The sequence below is a fragment of the Eptesicus fuscus genome, chromosome 2, assembly GCF_027574615.1.
Source record: "Eptesicus fuscus isolate TK198812 chromosome 2, DD_ASM_mEF_20220401, whole genome shotgun sequence".
In the NCBI taxonomy this organism is placed as follows: Eukaryota; Metazoa; Chordata; class Mammalia; order Chiroptera; family Vespertilionidae; genus Eptesicus; species Eptesicus fuscus.
The window spans coordinates 86,353,503-86,368,389 of record NC_072474.1 but is presented as its reverse complement, the minus strand read 5'-3'; the positions used below and the strand labels follow the sequence as shown (position 1 = coordinate 86,368,389).

The 14,887-nt window shown below is 47.5% G+C and overlaps 1 long non-coding RNA gene and 1 other non-coding gene across 2 annotated transcripts; both read right to left on the bottom strand.

Annotated features, from left to right (window-relative positions):
- Positions 1-7,738: 7,738 nt before the first annotated feature.
- On the bottom strand, positions 7,739-9,105 carry LOC114231056 (uncharacterized). Its single transcript, XR_003617038.2, has 3 exons — positions 9,052-9,105; positions 8,616-8,757; positions 7,739-7,916 (listed from the first exon to the last, which is right to left on the bottom strand). It is a non-coding gene; the product is annotated as an uncharacterized LOC114231056 (long non-coding RNA).
- On the bottom strand, positions 8,224-8,349 carry LOC114231091 (small nucleolar RNA SNORA26). Its single transcript, XR_003617070.1, has one exon. It is a non-coding gene; the product is annotated as a small nucleolar RNA SNORA26 (small nucleolar RNA).
- Positions 9,106-14,887: the final 5,782 nt, after the last annotated feature.

Genomic DNA, 14,887 nt, shown 5'->3' with positions numbered 1-14,887 from the left:
CCAGCTATTCAGGGTCCACAGTCCTGATAAAGGCCAGAAGCTGAGTGGGGGTGGCCCCCTTCGGTGGGGATGTGTCTCCCTAACTCACCAGTCTCTTCACTCCAAGCCTCTTCACTCCTCTGTGCTGTCTTCCTGGCCCCACAGGCAGAGTTCATGAGCCCTGCCCTAGCCGAAGTCTGAAGGCCAGGCTTCTGCTGAAGGCAACAGTGTTAGGACTTTCCCAGCAACTTGAAGAATCTCAAAACAGGCTGCATGGAGTTCTGGTCGCCTGAGGGCCCTGCTGGAGTGCCCAGCCCTGTCCTTGCCAGGCCCTTTCTATGGGCTGGATATTGGCACAACACAGAATTGGACTGGCATATGATGTGGCTGCATCCATCCAGAGATTGGGGACTTCCATTACGCCCCAGGAACCTGATTCCCATCCTCTCGTATGCTGAGAGAAGTAGTTTAGCTTTTCCTAATCTGCAAAAAATTCAATTGACAAGATCTGCAAGTTTGGCGCTTTTTTTTTTTTTTTAAGCAACTATATTTCTTCCTGTGAGTCAGTGTATTCAACAATGCTACTTAAAATTCAATAAATAACGGCAAATGAAATTGCAAAAATGGATCATCACTTTTATGGAAAATCAACTAAACAAATGTTTTGCTCAAAATGTCAAGCATTAGAGGATTTTTAATAAAATACTGAAACTGAGTTCCCTAGAGGAAATGAGCAATTCAAAAATAGGAGTAACAGCGCTAATTGATACTTCAAATGCAAATGGCTCTCCACGTCTTAAATGGAGGTGGAACTGTGTTACCTGAAGTGACAGAGTCGTGCAGTGGGAACCTCTGGGCCCAGTAGACAGCAGCTGTGCAGGATCTGAAGCTATGGGTGTGGAAATCCACAAGAGAGGTTAGTTCAATGCCCTGTAAAGCCTTGTACAGAATTTACTGTTGTAAAAGTTTCCCAGAGTTCCAATGACAATGGGGGGCGTAGTCAGAACCTAGATTGTCTCAACCAGGGCACAGTGCTGCGAGGTTCCAGCACCGCATGGCGCCACGTAGGCCCTTCTTAAAGGAGCTAGTGTATCCACCCTCCCTTCTCAGGAGTTTCGGTGGTTAATTTCTTTGGAGTAACTGCTCAGGTGTGTGCCCACTTGGTGCCTTCTCCCCAAGCTCTGAGGAGGTTGTCCCATAAGAGTGGTCATTCCATAGCTATTTTAGAAGCCCGTTCAGCATTCTGTTAGAAATGCACATCCCAGCCCTAACCAGTTTGGCTCAGTGGATAGAGCATCAGCCTGCGGACGGAAGGGTCCCAGGTTTGATTCCGGTCAAGGGCATGTACCTTGGTTGCGTAGGAGGTGTGCAGGAGGCGGCTGATCGATGTTTCTCTCTCATCGATGTTTCTACCTCTCTATTCCTCTCCCTTCCTCTCTGTAAAAAAAAAATCAATAAAATATCTATTTTTTAAAAGAAATGCACATCCCAGAGCTTACTCCCAAAGACTGACGCAGCAGGTCCTGGTGGGGACCAGGAGTTTACATACTAACCACTGCCCCGGGGGGTTCTGACATATACATGGTTTGTGGTCAGACTTTGAGAAACACTGTCTCACAAAGCAGATGCCAACATTTCATGATTCCATCTCCAGCACCAATTTTAAAAACATACTACTGATGAAATGTAAGCCATATAAAAATCCTGAATTCCTAATATGAAACTTCCCCCATCCTGACTGGAGATTATATTACTCTGAAATTTGATAAGGGAAGGAAAGGAAGAATCTATCCTGCCTTCCCTGTATAAACATTTATGGAGTAACCAAATAGTCTATGAGGGAAAGTTGTTCCTTGTGGAAGTCCAGCTAATAGATGCAGAAGGAATGGTTCTTAAATTTAATTACTTCTTTACAGCTACTAGTGAAATAAAGAGAGTAAGGAATGAACGTAAGGGAAGACAGACGCTCAGTGAAAGGGTGATGGCTAACGTTGAAACGGAGAAATCAGACCAGCACCCCTGAGCCACTGGTGCGGCCTAGAAAGATGGGAGGATTGCGCCATTTTGTGCCCGGTGATACGATGCACTGGGAAGCCAGCTTCTAAGAAATAAAGAGACAAGTAAAACACACTAAAGGAAAGCAAAAAGACAAACACAAAATGTGGGTCATTTTACATGACAAGTCACCCAATTTCTACAACAAATCAGTGTCCAGGTACAGTAAAGGAGGATTATTACAAAATATGAGACTTAAAGACATAACCAAATACTATGTTTGGTTAAAGACATAACCAAATTCTGATTAGAAGACCATCGGGAACATCTGAACATGGACCAGGTTTTGAATGATAATAAAAAAATATATAGTTACCCTGGTTCAGTTGGTTAGAGGATCGTCTTGATACGCCAAGATTGGGGGTTTGATCTCGTCTGGACACATACCAGTAGCAACCAGTGAATACATAAATAAGTGGAACAGCAAATAGATGTTTTCTCTCCCTCTCCCTTTCTCAAAAAAAAAAAAAAATTAAAAAATATATTAGGTGTGATAACGACATAGTTATGTTTTAAAATGTTTTCAATTAGAAATACAAAGGAAAACTTTTTACAGGTGAAATGACACAATGTCTGAAATTTCCTTGAAAGTGATCAGAGATAAAGGTAAGTGGGCAGATGAATGCGATGGGCGAGCTACTGCTAATTGCTGAAGCTCCATGCTGGGTACGCGGAGCTTGGCTTCTCTTCATGTGGGCGTGTGCTTGAAATTTTACCCAATAATATGCTCTTTAAAACTTACTGTTGCTGTAAGCACTCACCCCTTACAAGTCAGGCTAATGGGTTCAAGAAGTTGAGGTTACTGCTCAAGAATTCAAGATTCCCTTCCCCTGACAGCTCCCCTATGAACGCCATTGGAAAGGCGTTTGAACCTCAAAACTGTTTTCGTATCTTAAAACCTTTCTTTTCTCCCTCAAAGCCGGAAAAAGCACTGGTGGTGTTTTTTTCCTTCGGCCACATTACCCTCTTCTGTGATGGCTTAATGAGGCACAGAGAGTAAATGGAACTCCATTTGCTGCTCCGGCTGCTCTGACACCATTAAAAGACCCTTAAAAGCATCACTCATCTATTAAGTGAAAGCAAATTCTTGTCATTAAATTAAGGGAAAACAACTCTTTCTACTCAGGCGTTCTTGGTGTTGTAAAGTACTCTATTTAGATAATGGAAAATATAATGAAAAAGTGTTGAAGCAAAAATGGTTGTACTTTCGTTGTAGCATATTTCTAGAGTAAAAGGATTGCTCTCTTCGCATATCTGCAACTTACTTTGTTCTTGGTCCCCTAAAAGAAGATGGCTTCAGGTTAAAAATTAAGATTTCCCGAACTCAAAAGTACTGTAATTAATTAATCTGAGTGCATTTGTAAATGTTGAGGTCAATAATGTAAAAGATCTATCTGTACAGTAATTCAATTCATGGAGGCTACTTAGCTTCATTACCTCTAAAGCTACATTTGGCTACTTCACTCACTCCAGGGTGACTAAGCAGCATCCACCACACAATTCTCTTGCCCATCATTCCTTCTTTTTAAAAATTTTTATTTATTGATTCGAGAGAAACCGGTTTATTGCATTCATTGACTGACTCTTGTACGTGCCCTGACATGGAATCGAACCCGAAATCTTGGCGTCTCTGGACGATGCTCTAACCAACTGAGCTACCGGGCAAGGGCAACCCATCATTCCTTCAAATGTCTATCTCCACCCAGAAGACATCACCCATTACCTTAGGCCCCTTTCAGCAATCCCATAAGCAATATTCCTAACAAGTCTCAGGCAATGGCCTACCCGCTGCTTGTCTGGCTTTCCTACGAAATGTTAAGTGCCAATAAAATCCACGTTTGAAGACAGAGTTTCTCAAAATGCCTCTCGGAATACCTGCATCAACACTAACTCATGTGTTGAAAAGATTCCTGGCCCCCCACTTGAGTCTACATCAAACTCGCCACTGATGGAGCCTAAAATCCTGCACCCGGAGCAAGCGTGCCAGGTAGTTCTTCCACACCCTCAAGTTTGACAACCAATTTTTCAAGAATGGGGGGTTTCTCTCAAGTCTGTGATAATAGAGAAACAAATGAAACAGCATCAGGAGTAAGCAATCAGCCAGCATGTGAAGCACTAGGGCAGTGATGGGCAACCTTTTGAGCTTGGTGTGTCAAACTTCACCAAAAAACTGAGCGTAACTCGGGTAGTGTGTCACTTTGAGGAAAAAAACTAACTCCAAGAATCTAGTCGCAAATGTTTCATCCTCGGCATGCGGCCGCGGCCGCGTGTCATCAGAAATGGCTCCGCGTGTCAGTGCTGACACGCGTGTCATAGGTTCACCATCACTGCACTAGGACAAGGGACATGGTTTCTTTAAAAGAAATTAAAGGCATACCCACTGGTAAATGGATAAACAAGATTGAGTATATCCAATCAATGAAATACTCTGCAGGCATGCAAAGGAATGACACCCCAGCATTGCATAGTACTACTCGTTTGTTGGGCATTGAAAATATCGTGCTGTTTAAATGCAGGTTAACCTAGGAACCAGGTCAGGGCACATGCCCAGGTTGCGGGCTGGATCCCATGTGGGGCGTGCAGGAGGCAGCCGATCAATGATTTTCATCATTGATGTTTCTCTCTCCCTTTCCCTTCCTCTCTGAAATCAATAAAAGTATATTACCTTATTTGAATCTTGATTCACACTGATTTTTTTTTTTATGAGGGAAGCAGAGTATAGATTTAAAATTTTCTTAGCAATCCTACTGATATTGTTGCCAGGTATTTTCTATTGACATGAATACTGAAACATTTAGTGGTGAAATGTTTTTAATACTTAAAGGCAGCTGGATGGAACAAGTATTCAAAACAAATGTTTTTGGTTGATGGTAGTTGAAAGATACACACACAGGGCATTATTGAATTATATCTTCATGCATGCTTGGTAATTTTCCTAAATTCTAAGAATAAAGAAATTTAAGGTTTCTTTATTATCTTAGTTTCAATTCCAAAAATTTGTTGTAGCTGAAGTGTTATGGTAGATTAAAGGGCAAGTGTTACAGGCAGGTCCTTAAACTGTCAACAGGAAAATGTCAATTTAGAATAGAATATTCCCATTGACTTGGAGAAATTAATGGACAGAAAGGCACTGGGCTCAATGTTCCTCATCTTTTCCCCTGTCACTGTGAGCAGTCAGTTTCAGCATTACAGTCAAGCGTGGCCTGTCTGCTTCATAACCAGAACCGTTTTCTCCCCAATGGCACATGTCCATACTGATAATCCTCTTGCCACATAATTAGGACTTGGGGAAAAACTGTTGAGTTTAAGCATGCTAAATCACCTTGGCTAGGAAGTATTCTGCATGGGAATCAAAAACCCCGGACACATGGAAGTTTAAAAGATTATAAGCACTCTTTAGGTTACTGACACTGAGGAGGTTGGCCACAGTGCCTTCTTTATGAAGATCCAGGGCGAAATTTCAAGATGACTTTTCCTGTTTCCAGAATCTCATTGGAATATATCCTTATAAACTACATTCAAATTCTTTGTGAACTAAAATAGGGTATAAGCAATGAACAAACAATAAATTACAAATAAATACAAAAGTTCTGAGGCTGTATTTTATAGAACATGGAAAAATTAAAAAATGAAATTTAGAAGAACGCGGAATTATGAAATAAGCACCGACTCCAAAGTGAGTATTATATACCTTTATTAGAGACTTCAAGAAAATGAGTTTGACATAAAGCTGGGCACCAGGAAGGACTTCTAGTGCACACTTGCCTGTGTTCATCTGGCTGCAGTCACATGTCTTCCCTTAGGAAAACTCTCCCCATCACCACCAGTTCTTTCCTGTTCTGTTTAGCACCACTGTCTGTTATATCCCTTCTTACATTATGCAATATTCATTTTAAAAAATGCTGACATATGCCCCATCTGGGCCAAATGTTGGAGCTTCTGTAGATTCAATGGAAATGCTGTGAGGAGCTTAATTCTCAATAGCTGCACTGTGGTCCTCGCCCCTCTCCCCAGCTGGCCTAATCTGTTCCAGTATGTTGTCCAAGGCAATGTTGGTCCGACCCGTCAGAACCCCAGGGCAGGCCACTCATGTCTACGTTCCTACCTAACATTCCCACCCTCCTCCTCTCAAGTTATGGGAACCCAATTCTTTGGGGTCTTCTGGGTGAAGACTGCTCTGGCTGCTTCAAGCTGATTGGGGTCATTGTGGGGCTTTGGTTCGCTGAGGGATGTGGGTACGGACGTCCATCCAGGGGCCAGGAATAAGGAGTCTGTTCCATGGGAGTGAGGACCTGGTATCCTTCAGACAGAGCTGTATGGCTGCTATATAAGGGATGTGTTGAATAAATTAAGGTGACATGGGTCCAAATATTAGGAGCCAGAATTATGGTCACAGCAAAGGGAGGGGGAGAGAAGCCAAGATTTGGTATTCCAGAAAGAGCCCCCAGTAATCCGTCTGTTGCTTGCCCTTTCAAAGATGCCTGGTGGTGTTATACCTGCCCTGATAGAGGCAACATTCCTCCTTTGGGTGCAAACAGGTGCCACGTTCTGTTCTGAAGGGCTACAGGCTTAAGGAATCAAGTTGCTCTTCTAACATGTTTACCGTTTCTCCTGTCTTAGAGCGGCAGCTGTCTTTTGGGATAAAGGCTGTTGGTTGGACCCCCAGTGAGGCTCCTACAGCTGCAGTGCCATCTGAGGCCAGTCCCCCCAGGAGGACGGCCTAGGGAATGAGAAGCCCTACTCGTCCATTCAGGTGAAGGAGAGGGGGCTGTTATTACAGGCTATGGAGTGATCATGTTGACATAGGGATGACATAGCCTAGGGAGCAAATACCTCTCCATCCAGCAGACAAAGCCAGGTAGGCACAGGACCCCCAAATCCAGGAAATGCCCTTGGATGGGGGAAGTTCTTCAGTTAATACTTTTCCCAAAGGCATAGCTTCCCCTTCCCCTGGAGAATTTGGTTCCCCGGAGCTGGACTCCCGGGGCTGCTAATGTGGCTGCAGTTAGGGAGTCAATTAGAGGGGTTCTAGAGATTTTTAAATGAATTCTTTCAAGAAATAGGGGCCCCCTTTGGGGATTCAAATGTAGGGTGTTTTAGAATCACAGATAAGAGTGACACAATTGCCCTTTGTAAAAGGTTACACCCTTATGGGGGTTCCCTTGGCAATATCAGGATTTGGGGAGGCTCTCATTGGACTAGCTCAGCCGTAAGTGCTCCCCACTTCCAAAGAGATATTGGTTTTATAGATCCCCAGCAGGTGGTATTGAATTGTAAAGTAATGGCAGTAAGGTTGGCTAATTGATAAATGCTATTGGAATTAGCTAGGGTGAATTAGGAGATAATACAAGAGACTGCTGGGCCTTATCTAGAATATTAGAAGCATTCTGGTTTTTGTGGTTTTTTTGCAAAAAAGGTGTAAGCCAGGTCCAGAGGAGGTGGGTCCTCAGGCTGTACCTAGGGTTTGACCCTAGTATGGTGGGTCCAAATGGCTATCCCTGGAACTTTATCATATAAGAGAACTGGGTGGGGTTGGAGTTCCTTCCAATCCTTGGCTAAGACTTGTGTCCCTGGTGGATATAGGGGTGGCCCAGCGTCCTTGTAGGGTTGGTGAGGGGACTTAATGTTGCTTTATCTGTAAAATTAATAGTACAGTGTGGACTTCACATAGTTGTGAGAATTAAATGAAAAGATGAAAACGAGGTGCCCGCTGCACTGCTCTTTCACCACCAGCTACTGCGTGTGGACACGTGGCTGCTACAACTTACATAACCATGTCTGACCTGGTTAAGCGCACTTAGCCTGAAAGTTGGTTTGGAGTCCGTTAAAATACCAGCATCACAGCATTCCAGCAACAACGGCTTGTACCTGTAGTTTTCAACCTATAAAAAAAAGTTTTTGAATGACTCAACAGTTAAGAAACTTCTGAGATATATTCTTCTGTTTGTCTCCAATGTTCAGAAAAAGCCTTGTGTACATGTGGTTCTACCATCTGGATTTCTTCTGCCTTCAAAGACAACCCAAGTACCCAAATTCCCCTATCTACTGGAAAATACTAGATGGTATCCCCAGAGTTTTAAAAGCACGCCTGACGGTACCCCCACCGCCAAGGTGAATGTATCACTTCGCTCCTGACTGTGTAAAAAGAACACAAAAGGTGCTCAAACTGAAAGGGAATTTTCTGGTTTCAGCTGTGACTCCAGACAGGATCCAAAGAGGAGTTTTGCCATCTCTTCTCTGGGTTTTATGGAGACTTGCTTTATTTACCCTTCTGTGTTAGCCTCTTAAGGCACTCAGTCAACCTTAAAAGGGCACAGGAAAGGGCGACTTGGGGTTTTTTACAGGTTCCCTACGGCTTCCTGCAGGCCTCTCTCGGCAGTACCCCGAGATCTCGGCGGGTTCTTCCACAATCCGACACCATAAGATGCAGCTGTTCTGCCCCGCGGAGCCGAGAAGTAAATGCACTTCACGCCAGGCGGGCAGATTCCGGCCTCTGCGCCAAACCGGCGCCCGGCACCCTCGGGTCGCCATTGGCCACGTGCTCTGGGCCTGGGTCATTTCATTTCAAAAACGGGGCATACCTGCGCTTAGAGCTCAGACCGCTGCATCCGCGGGCGTCGGAGACAAACCCCCGGGCCCAAGGTCGCTCTGGGACCCGCTCTCGCCCCCGCAGACAAGGCGGGGCCCGAACCCCCGCCCGCTACAAAGTAGCCGCGGCTGCGCCTGGGGAAGCAAAGCGCAAACTTGTTACCGCGCCCGGCCCGCCCGCGGGGACCCTCCAGGCGGCTCCGCGCGGTGTCTGTGCCTCGCGCGGCGCCGGGACGGGCAAGGCCGCCCGCCCCCCGGGCCGCCAAGGGCTACTCTACCCCTCGGTTCTGGCCGCCGGGAGCAGAGGAGCTCCGGGCGGGCAAAGCTTGAGGGGACCCGGGACGAGCCCCCGGCCCGAGCCCACCCCACCCCACCCCGGCCGCTGGGGGACCGCCCTACCGCCCGGACCCGGAGCAGAGGCGCACTCACCGCCGCCTCCACGAGACGAAGAGGCCGGTGCCTGGCGCGCACCGCAGAGCCCGGTTCCGCAGCTCGGGGCGGGGTGGAGGGCGGCGCGCCGGGCAGCCAATCCCCGGGAAGGCCCGGCCGGGGCGGGGCGAGCCCGGCCATTGGTGCCCGCGGTCCTCCGCGCGCCCGGCTCCGGGCGCTTTCCGTGGCGGGAGGGCGAGCCGAGCCTGCGCGGAGCCTCCTTCTGGGAACCGGGGTCCTGGCGCCTCCCCAGGCCTTGGCCCTCGTGGATCTGATTCTCTAAGGCCGACGTGCCTTTCTCGGGACTCTCCGGCGGATGCCCAGCCTTACACCAGGGCTGGGCCACGACCTTTCCTACAACTCCTTTCCTTTCCTACAACTCCACCAGCCCGTTGTGTGATCGGAGGCTATCCTGCGAAGCCATGAGCTCAAAGGGAAGCCGGGCCACGTCCCTTTCAACAAGCGCACCCGGGGCCCCTCCTAGTCCTTGGAGGCCCAGCCTCCCTTCCTCTGGCTCGGTTCCCTGTTTGAGTGGAGATGAGTAGGCTGCAGTCAGCCAGGGTGGGCCGCTGTGCCCTTCCCTAGGAGACACTCGAACGGCCAAACAAGTAAGTGGGATACAATTGGAGTATACGCTAACAAGAAAAGTTTCAAGACTTTACCATCTGTAAACAAACTTAATCCTCAGAATACCTTTTATTATCGCCCTGGCCTTGTGGCTTGGTTGGTTGCCTGCGCACGGAAAGGTGGCCGGTTAGGTTCCCAGTCAGGGCGCACGCCGGGTTGTGGGATCCATCCCTGGTGGGGGACCTGCAGGAGTCAGCCCATCCATGGTTCACTCCCACATAGATGTTTCTCTCTCCCTCTTCCTTTCTCTAAAAATAAGAAGATATTTTAAGATACCTTTTATCATCCCCATATTATGGGGGGGGGGGTTTAATATTTAAATCCGCATCATTACCTGGTAATAATCCGCATTATTAGCCGGTAATAACTAATCCGATAGAAACGGGCTGGGACAACAGGAGCTGACCATTTAAGTAAGGCAGGTAATCCCTCTATGCAGCCTCTCACACTGCACTGCATGCATTAGAAAGTGTGTGAACAATAGGACAAGGTCACCCACTATTTTTAATTCAGATGCCCCATTCAAGGTTGCAAACCCCTCAACACAAACCGCGTGAGCGTTAGTACCTGGCAGGGCCTAATCAGGTCCTGCGTTAGGACCACAGGTTCCTTCTGCCAAATGGCAGCAGAGAAACCTCCGCACCGGCAGCGAAGGCAGGTGAGCGAGGGAAAGCCCAGCAGCCAAGGCAGGTGAGGGAAAGTCCGAGCTCCATGGCTAAGAGCTCTCGGCCCGGCCACACCCCACCTTGGCCTCCAGCACCGCGGGTCAGGGGTTCTGAGAAGGGCAGCTCCTTCCTGCAGCTCCTCAAACTCCCAGGCTGCCTCATCGCCCCTCAACGCCCCTCCGGTCAGGGTCGGGAATCGGTGGAGGCCTCCAGGTGTCCGGCAACCAATGTAGGGAACTTCCTCTAGCAGCCGACCCAGTGATCCAGGGCCAGAGGGAGACCTGTACCCTCCCCTGCAGCCAGGAGAACCCTGGAAGACCCGGTCTTCCCATCACCGGATGAGCGCACCTGATTGGTTAAACACGGGGAAGCTCCCGTGCCATTTTTCTTTTCTGGCGGCACATCCCCGCTTAGAGGGTGGGGAATAGCAGAGACCCGAGACCCCTGCAGGGAATGAGTCCTAAGCTTCAGGCAGGTACTGTCTCATTCCTACTCTCGGCCTTCCACCCTGTGCCCTACACTGACCCAGTCCACGATGCGGAGGCTTCTAGGTGAAACAGGAATTTTAGGGGTAAAATAGGACAGGTTTAGGACATTTTAGAAATTAAGAGGACCATGGAGGAAGCACAGGTCTGCAGAGCAGCAGAAGGTATATTTCCATAGAATAGGGGAGCTGAAAAGCTGCAACAGGTACATTTCCATAGAATGAGGGAGCTGGGAACAGCAAAAGGTCTGTATTTACAAAATAAAGAGAAGGAAGCCCTTCATCCAGAGGAGAAGAAGAAAGCCCAAAGGGAATAGAAAAACAATAAGGAAGGAGGGGGGGAGAGAACCTCACATGTCCCATGTGAGGTTCGACCTTTGAGCCTAGGAGTTACTATGGTAACCAGTCTAGGGGAATAGTGACCAATCAGAGGGGATATCAAGGCACCAGGATCTGCAGCCTTTATAAGCTGTAGGAAAAAGGAACTCAGTGGGAATCTGTACTTATCCTATCTAATAAAAGAGTAATATGTATGACTTAAAGAAATCAGACACAAAACAATATGCACGGTAATAGTTCCATTTATATAATGTACAAAGAAGAATGCTACTCGAGACTGACGATGTGCTCTTCTTCATCAGGATGGTGGAAAAGCCCTGTGTGGAAGGGAGTAGTAAGTGGCGGGAAAGACACACTTTCCCCCTCCCTATGTGGGAGTCTGTACTTATCCTATCTAATAAAAGAGTAATATGCAAATTAACCCTCACTCCGACATAAAGATGGTGGCGCCCATAGCTACAAGATGGTGGCACCCAGTCCTCTCAGCCTCTCTGGAGTCCTCCAGTCCCAGGGGGCAGCCGCTGAGAGTGGGACCTGTTTGGCCGTTGCTGTGGTGACCCAGGAGCGGGTAAGCGGGCCCTGCAGAGAGCAGAGAACCATGGGGAGTGGGCCTAAGACATCAGTAGGACATCCCCTGTGGGGTCCCGGATTGGAGAGGGTGCAGATCAGGCTGAGGGACCCCACCCCCATGCACGAATTTCGTGCACCGGGCCTCTAGTTCTTAAATAAATTTCCACCTTTGCTATACCACTTTCTGTCTGTGGATTCATTCTTCAATTCAGGCGGACAAAGAATCCGGGTTCCAGTCCAAAAATTCCATTTCATAGGGACCTCGCCAAATTATGGTATTTCTCTTGAAGCTTTCTAATCTCAACACCTTCTGTCTTGCTCAGCATAGTATGCAGTGAGAACTGTTGTTGTTTTTAACTTCACTAACTCCCCTGTACCTCATTAAGTCATCAAAATAATCATCAATGAAGTGGGCACTGTTAATATTTTTTCAAGTGAAGAAACCAGAAGAAGGGAATTTAGTGACCTGCCCCAAATTCTGTGTTTTCTCTCTACATATCAACTATAGCCTGTCCTTTCCATTCCTGTTGCTCTACTTGGATTCAGGCCTTCACAACTGCTTGCCTGGACTACTTCTAGAATGGCCCCTTAATCCCTCTCCTAGCCATGTTCAAAGCCAAGAATTAATCTTCCTAATGCAAAGCTGATCATGTCTCTCGAATCCTTCTCAAGTCTCTCAAATGTCAAATCCTTCTGTGGCCTCATTCCTCGGAGGTTCTGGCAGTGGGTGCTATTCATAGAGTCTTCACCTATGGAGCAGTACACAAACCATAAATGAACAGCCTGATGAAGTTTCACAAACACATCACACCAGCAACGAGCTAAAAACACACAACATAACCAGCATCCTAGACATGTGTCTTTCCCGCCACTTACTACTCCCTTCCACACAGGGCTTTTCCACCATCCTGACAAAGAAGAGCATGTAGTCAGTCTCGAGTAGCATTCTTGTTTGTACATTATATAAATGTACTATGACCCAGGAGAGCTGATGGTGTCGGTCCAGGCTGAGTCCAAAGGCTTCAAAACCAGGAGAGCTGATGGTGTTGTTTTCATCTGAGGGCCAGCAGGCTCAAGACCCAGGAAGAACTGGTGTTTCAGTTCACCTCTGAAGGCAGGAAAAAGGCGAAAATCACCCATATTTTCCTGTAACAATTATTTCTATTATAAACTGATGTCCCAGTTTGAAGGCAGTCAGATAGGGAAAATTCTCTTAGTGAAGGGAGGGTCGGCCTTTTTGTTCCAATTAGGCCTTCAAGTGATTAGACGAGGCCCTCCCACATGAGGGAGAGAAATCTGCTTTACTCAGCCTACTGGGTTTAAATGCTAATCTTATCCAAAACACCCTCACAGAAACACTCAGAATGTTTGACCAAATACTTGGGCACCCCACGGCTCTGTCAAAGTGACACACACCATTAACCATCACGGGGTGACTGAGGGGAGGCGTTTGGAAAGAGGGAGTGTCCAACAGCTAAGAATGGCACTGAGAAATCTAAGAAACCAGCGGGACAATTGATTTGGCAAGGGGGCAGCCGTCAGTGTCCTCCCAGGTGGACAGGAGAGGACTGAGGGAAGTGTGAGGTGCAGACGGTGACAAGTTCAAGGGCACAGCATCAAAGCAGAGGGAATGGGGGAGGAACCAAGATGGCGGCATAGTTAAACAACTAATCTGCTGCCTCACACAACAATTTCAAAAATACAACTAAAAGACAAAACGTCTACCACCCAGAACCACGGGAAAGCTGGCTGAGTGGAAGATTTACAACTAAGAAGAGAAAGGAGCACAAATGCTGAAAAGCTGAGGTACGGAGGCACGCGAATCGGGCTGGCGGCGGGCGACTGGGTGCTCGGCTTTTCTTCAACCCGCAGGGAGACAAGCTCCCAATCACTCTGAAATCCAGTTTCTGGGGACACTCGGGGGACCCAGACACCTACGGGGAGAAGCTGGACTCTCGGCCATCGGGTCGGAAAGTGAGAGTGACTTTTTTGCAGTGGTGCGCCCAGCAATCATTGTTTACTGCGCTGGAGCACGGGCCGCAGGGACTTGGAAAAGTGGAAAGGCAGAGACAGCTGACGGCAGCCATCGCCGTTGACCACGCCCCAGCCTAGTGACGCCCTGAGACCCCGCCCAGCCCTGAGGCCCTGCCCCGCACATTCTACAAACCCGCCCAGGCTCCACACAGCGGCTTTTGCATATAAATGGCCTGTTCTGTGGCAGCTCAACCAAATTAACTGCAGCTCCAGTCAGACTGCTCCAAAACCGCCCAAGCAAAGGAGGAGAAAACTAGTCCTTGCTGTAGCTCCTGCTGGGGGACACACAGTACACAAGAGTACACCAAGAGTGTCCACCTCAAGTAACTGGGAGGCTGACCCGTTGAACCAATAGGACACCTAGTACACAAAGCTACCCTACCAAAGCAGAGGGAAGGCAGGGTGTAGGGATGAACCGGGGTAGGTTGGTGAGAAGATGACAGGCTATTTGTCTAATTGCTTCTACTTCTCAGTGAAGCATGAGACAAGTTCATCAGATGAAAATGTGAGGGGCCGGGGGTGGTGGTGGAGGGAAGTGTAAGACTATTTTTCAAGATAAAAGAAAAGGAAAAGTATGTGTGATATGGTCATTTAGAGAATAGAATCTATAGAATTGTCAGGCAATGCTAAGTGCCAATTTCGACTTGTGATTGTGAACTTAGGTTGGACCTGGGAGCACCTTCAGGTGTTAAATTCCAGCAATGCTCTAGTGCAGGTGCAAGCCAGGAGGTGGGGGGCAACCAGGGTTGGTACTTGGCCATGTGAGTATATACAGTATAGTGAAGGGGAAAAAAGGCAAGATATTTTTTTTCTTAAATGTTAGCAATGTTGCCCTAACTGGTTTGGCTCAGTGGAGAGAGCATCGGCCTGCGGACTCAAGGGTCCCAGGTTCAATTCCAATCAAGGGCATGTACCTTGGTTGTGGGCACATCCCCAGTAGGAGGTGTGCAGGAGGCAGCTGATTGATGTTTCTCTCTCATCAGTGTTTCTAACTCTCTCTCCCTCTCCCTTCCTCTCTGTAAAAAAAATCAATAAAATATATTTTTAAAAAATAAAATAAATGTTAGCAATATTGAATTTTATTCTGCTAAGATTCTATGCACATCTTTATGGAAAT